Raw genomic sequence first — 6,565 nt, forward strand, 5'->3', positions numbered from 1 at the left:
AAATTGCCCATCCATGACAAAGATATAAGAGCATCCTCAACTACAGGGCCACTCTGGCAAAAAAACAGGGTATGACTTATAATATGTCTTGGCCCAAATATCTATTGATACGGTCTTTTGGGTTGCCATGGAGACCATGAAACACTGATCTGACCCTGATAAGACTGTTTTTATGTAGCTATTGAAGTCCTCAAATGCAATTGTCAGCAGGTGTTCCAACCTGAGGATGGTGGGTGAACTTTTCATGCCACACGTCAGCCCCTCTCACACCACATGAGTGACTCAGGAACAACTAAACCAGAAAAAGAGGATTAGTTTGGACTTCAGTCCATTTTCCCCCATGCCAGGTTCAGCCACCCCATCCCTTATAATGGCCAGCAGCCTTTTATTCATTACCTTCAATGAGGTGACAGCAGGGACTAAAGTTACAATACCTACTCAGAATTCATTTGAACTTGACTGACCTTCCTTTTTTGTCATTGTCCTCCAAATCTTCAGTCTGCTTTGACAAAAAGCAGTGTGGGTGCCTGTCGTTCAGGTGATCTTGCTGAAAACCAACAAACGGCAAAGGCCTTTTCAGGCAGGTATCAGATTATCCTTTACAATCCACAACATCCCAGGGTCTGCTGGCTTTTCATAGGAAAAGTCAAGCATTCTCTTCCCTATCCCCACCACTCATTGGATGGGCAAATACATTTTTAAAAGATATATATATATATATTTCAAGAGATGAGTATCAGGCTCTCCACACAATTGGTTCTAAAAATTTGTCAAAAAGCAATAAGAGAAAATAGAATTTATTTGCCAGGCTAGCTCTTAAATCTGGAAGGAGTCGGTGTGCTACCCCTCCATTAAATCTATTACTGTCCCTTCCCCATGCTGTTTAATTCTAATACAGATGTTGCTCACAAGGCACAGCTGGCAGTCATGCCCTTTCAAGTTTTTAATCAAGGAGGATTTGCCAATACTCGACAAGGCTGGACAAAGCAAATCTGATAATGACTTCTCACTCTCCAGCAGGATTGAAGTGACAGCAGCACCCTATGATGCCTTTCAATTCCTGCCTGTTTCTTTTGCAGGCTACTGTCCAAAGAACTGTCTGTACGGATTGACAAAGGAGATCACTGGGCAGGACCAAACCATGGCATCTTGGTGTCTGAGATGGCATATACAAATTGTGCTCCCTTGTGGCACATGTGCACATACATACTAATAAGTTATATAATGGACAATTTGCAGATCTTGAGTGCCATCCAAAATCTGTTAGCTGAAGTGCTCGTGCTATTCTGTTGCACTGTCAAACACAGAGCTATTGTTTCTTGGGCAAAAAGGCTCCCTTCTGCAATAGCTTGTACAACAGTTTGGTGAAATCCTGCTTGCTATATCTTGGGCTTACTTCAGTGATGTCGGTAGGAAGATGAAGTCCGGCTGCAATAATCTAGAAGTTGAGTCTAAAGGTTCTCTGCAGATGCTTAGAAACTGTCTTCAAGTGGGCAGATTGGCTCATGATTATGGTTTTTCTTGGGTTTCTTTTCTTTATTGCCCCATGAGCAGTTGTGAAAATGGTTGCTAATAATAGCAAGTAACCCAAGAGTTCTGATAGTAGACGAATAAATGGGAAAATATCTTCTCCTATCCTTCCTGGCCTGCAGAGTGTTGATGTTATTGTTGTCCTGTGCTTCCTCCAATGAGCTCAGGGTGGTTTGTGTCACCCGCCTCCATTTCATCATCACAGCAACAATGAGATACACCATGCTGAGAAATAGTAACTGGCACAAGGTCACCCAGTACACTCATGGATGAGTGGGGATTTGAACCAGGTCTCCCTTTATATGTTCAAAGCAAACAGTTCTCATCTATGGAGATCATTCAACTCTCAGAGGAAGGCAGGAATTGTCATTTATGAGAAAGCAAATAAAAACAGATTTAATTGAATCGGACCTTGAATAATCATTTTTGTGAGCAGGAAAAACAATTTAGGATATATTAGTGGCATTCTAAACTGCAGCCTCAGGAAGCATTGCTTCTTTTTCTGCAAATATATTCCATAGTGGTAAATGTTGCGGTCATGACAAATGCACCTAAACTGGGTAAGCCACATCGGCCCAGCAATCTAGTGATGGAGAGAAATCCTTTCCACACAGCCAATGAACCTTCTAGTTCATAAAGAGATCAACTACAGCTAGATTCATTCCTGTGGCTCATGAATCTTCTGGATTCTTGTAACTTCACCATATTAATTAAATATCAGTGGTACCCAAAGTGAAGGTGTTCAACATAACTGTTTTAACAGCATTTTCTGCAGAAGGAGTACCATTAATCTTTCTGAATCTATGAGACCATATTTTTCTGACATGTGTTACACAGAGCAAAGCTGCAACTCTACTTGAGTGAAAACCCACTAGCAAGGCTTAAAGATGATCAATTGGATAAAATGTTTTGCATTTCTCATTCCTCCCTGTCTTGTCAATAAATACTGTTTTTAATGCACTTAATTCACTCCCACTTTTCCTCCTTATCCATCACTATGCTGAAAAGCAGCATGCTGGAAAGTAAAGTCCAGTGACAGATGAGAGAGGGGGTTCTTTTTAGGGCAGCTGCTAAGGAGAAGCACTGGGATTTGCTCCCCAAATCAATGCTACTCCCTTCTTTAAACTTCCCATAGGAAAGAGAAAAGGGAAGGGCCCTATGCTTTTTGTGGGGCTTGTAGAGGCACTTTAATGAGCCTGTTTTGGAAAGGAATTACAATCCATTGGATTTTTGCTTGAAAACTTTCTTTTTTTAAGTCACATACAACCACATGACTTATCAAAAAATGTTTCATGCAGTCACATTCTCTCTGAATTGAAGTCCTTTCCAACTTCTGGTGATTTATTCTATTTTCATCACTTGGAGCCTCTAGCTTTTTGCTTCCACTTTAATTAAGCAAATGGCTATAGATCTGAACTATATTTAACCAAATGGCATAAAAGGTGGACGAGTATTTCTGACATTCTTTTATACACCCACTTTCAAATGCCTCTTCCAATTATTTCTTTCGGCTTCAATATTTTGACAGAGGCAATGCAGTTTCATTCTTTTTCAATAATTTTCAACATTTTTTTACTGGAAGCATATTAAGTGTCTTAAACTGAGTTCTAGAATGTTTCCTACCCACCCCTCAAAAAAAAAATTAATTAGATAAAATGCAGAGGAATCATTAAATCATGCCCTGAGTTCTGACTGAACATTTGTCATTGCTGTCATTAGAGGGGAAAATCTCTTTTTCTTGTAAGCAGTTGTGACTCTGTTTTCAGAGGGTTGTATTTATGATTTGTATTCTTTTAAAATCTCTGGAGGTTTGCTAAAGAATCACAGCAATACTGCAAGAAAAAAGCAATGGATACCTCAGACTCATGGCACCACATGGCTTTGTAGATGATGGTGGAGGACCCCTGAATTATGCCACCTTGAGGTCAGATGAGGAACTGCTGATGTCTCAGCTGGAACATTCCAGACAACAACTTATCTGACAACAGGGTCAAAAAGGCAACAGCTAACTGAGGAAGATATTCGTGTATGCAACCTCTACTGCGAGAATGCTGATAGCCAAATGGTGGAAGAGAGATAAAATACCAACTAAAATGGAATGGCAAGCGAAATTATTTGAATATGTAGAATTGGCAAAGATGACAGGAAAAATTAGGAACCAGACAAACCAAAAGTTTTAGAAAGAATGGGATGTATACAGATTGTACTTAAGAGAACATTGTCAGTGGAGAAAGTAGTCTGTAATATTTTTGTGTTCTAGTGTTGTCTTTCTTTCTTTTTCAAGTTATGTTTTAATTTTTTGTGTGTGTATTGTTTATAAACTAATAAAGACTGAATTGGGGTGGAAAGACCATTGTCCACATATGAAACCTTTGGCATGCTTTGATTAACTTCTGCAATGTTATATGCTACAAAGATTATAGACAATTTATGATAAGTTAACGGTCATACAATATGCAGTCAACAAGGAAACAAAGGACCCATACTGAGGAGGATGGAAGACTCAACGTATGGAATAACTTTATTTTATATGTAACATTTTCTTTGTATTTGATGTGATTTGTTTGTTTGTTTTTGTGATGAATGAATTCAATATTTAAAATCAATAAAGATTAAATTGCAAAAAGGCAACAGCTGGTTCTGTATGGTGAAGCATTCTTATTTTCACAGTGAATATTAAGTGTGTAAAGTATCTCTTTGCTGTTCTTCAGAACAAGCCATGTGCTAGGGCCAATGAAAATGTTATACCACACAAAGGCCACTGAAGGAGACTTCTGTACATGATAATCCACTCTGTTGGCCACAGTGAGCCAGCACATTCTTGTGCAGCTTTGCACTAGGAGAAGCTTTTATGGGGTCCTCTTCTCTGTTCTATGAATTATGAATATTATCTAGTAAATTCATTGTTACAATGGTACGGAAGAACATTACCATATATTACTAAAAGGAGTGGGTGTTGTAATATTACAGTAATATTTCCACTGTGATAATACCTTCTCCACATAAGAAAACACAATCTGGGTTTCTCTTGCATTCCATCTGCGTGCTAATTTTATACACTAGCATTATTTGCAATATTTACTGTCTATCTCTTCCTTCAGCCATCTCAATAATTCTATTTGAATCTAACCAAATCATTTCCAGTGTTTTCCAACCTGTATATCAGGGGTGGGCAGACTTCAGATTTGTGAGCTCTGCGCTGGTTTTCACTAGAACCTCAAGAACACCAATTGGAGTTGCTTCCATTGTACTTTTGATTTTATTGTTAAAGAACTGAGAGTCAGAAATCCTTGCCAATCTCCTCCTGAGATCTACCAACAGGTTGAGAGGGTTCCCCCCCCCCTTCTCTAAAGGACTCCATTTAAAAGAACACAAATTATTTTTTTCCCCAAGAGATTATAGCCTTATCAGGAAATGATAATGATGAATAGTAAATATTGAATATATGAATAATAAAGTCAAATGCTGAAATTTCAAATTTTTGCCAGAGCATGACATTAAGTTTGCTGGGATTTTTTATGTTAATTTGAATGTGAAAATTCTGTAATTGAACGTAGATAAGGTCACCACCCTTTTTTAAGGTCTGTGGGCACATATAGATTGTTTAGGGAGTGTCATTTCTCTCTTTCCTCCCCTACAAAAAGAGAAAGAGATGCATCTCTACATCCTATTAGACAGGCCACAGTTGCTCTGTCACAGAATCTTCCACTACTACCACTATTGTAGGATTGCTGTACAGCTACTTATTGGGATCCCATTTTAAATCTTGTCCCATTTTGCATTTGTAGCAAACTCTCTGTGCTGAAACTTAATGCAAACACCATCTCTTCCTACCTGCTAACCAAGCCCCAGCTCCAATTTTACTGCCTATTTCAGCTTCTTGCCAAGTTCAAGTCTCAACAGCTAATATAACAGCAGTCCCTCGCCATCTGCACAGCCCTCTCTCTTATGCTGTGTAATTTATTTCCTCTTTTCTCAGGAGCAGCCCTTCGAAAGAGTTCCAACTCACCCTTCTCTGAGCCTAAACCGACTTTGACTAGAACGGTCTTCCTGACTGAATTCATTATAGATGGCCTACTTTTCTAATTGAAACAACAAGATATTTTTCTCTCCCCCTTAATTAAAATAAACTATAATTGTGAAATACAGCTGGTAGGAACTTTTAATTTTTTTGCAAATCAACATATAAACTTCTTTTCATGGGTTTTGAATTCTTTGAAGAAAAGTAGAGTTCTGCTGAAATGGTTTTTTAAAAATGTATGAACATCTATATTGCAATCCTAGGGCAGTCAACTCAGGAGTAAGTGCTAATGAGTTTAATGAGACAAGCTCTCAGACAAGTGTGTATACAGAATTGCAACATTCGGCAATTATGATTGATGTAAATCTACATAAGCAGTCAATGCTTAAGTTTTTTGGCTGGTTGTTTTAAAAGAGTAGTGTCAATATATAATATTACAAGATGCACAGACATCCTGTTGAGTAAGTTGAGAGCCCATAAGGCTGCAAACAAGACTCTGTTCCAGCTAAGTGAATGCACCCCAATCTTAAATTTAAATGTTGTAAATTTATTTTATGTTGTAAACACTTGCAGGTTATGTTGTATGATTTTAGATTAAAGTTTTCCTTTTATTCTCCGTCATCAATTGCAAAGGCCTTTGGCTACATACAATAGAATTGACTGACTTGACTGGGACTTGGCTAGACTCATCCGTTAGTATTATGTATCAAGCCACATAAATATCTAGACAAACAGAGCTAGATAGCAGGAGAGGTCAAACTCTTCAGGACCTTGGATAGCTCCCAGATATCACTTCAACGGGGATCAGAGCACTAGTGAGGACCTCTAAATAAGATGGAATGTACAAGCAGTTTGGAATGAGTTTGTACTTCTCCTGAAATAACTGGTACATAGTCTGGATGTTCTCCTGGATCCAATGCTCTCTGTTGAGATACAGAAGGCTTGCAAATCCAGGAGTGTTTTTAAACTAGTTCAGCCACTGCAATGCTATCTGAAGGAAGAACACCCAGTTTT

The 6,565-nt window shown here is 38.5% G+C and overlaps 1 long non-coding RNA gene across 1 annotated transcript in view; it reads left to right on the forward strand.

Moving 5' to 3' along the window:
• The window catches only part of LOC310749415, a 45,331-nt gene extending 39,653 nt beyond the window's left edge, over window positions 1–5,678 (forward strand). Inside the window, exon 3 of the long non-coding RNA XR_014541610.1 lies at window positions 5,510–5,678. This is a non-coding gene — a long non-coding RNA (uncharacterized lncRNA). The remainder of the gene's footprint in view (window positions 1–5,509) is intronic.
• The last annotated feature ends 887 nt before the right edge of the window (window positions 5,679–6,565 follow it).

This window comes from Podarcis filfolensis, assembly GCF_964270895.1.
Source record: "Podarcis filfolensis genome assembly, chromosome: 1".
Taxonomy (NCBI): Eukaryota; Metazoa; Chordata; class Lepidosauria; order Squamata; family Lacertidae; genus Podarcis; species Podarcis filfolensis.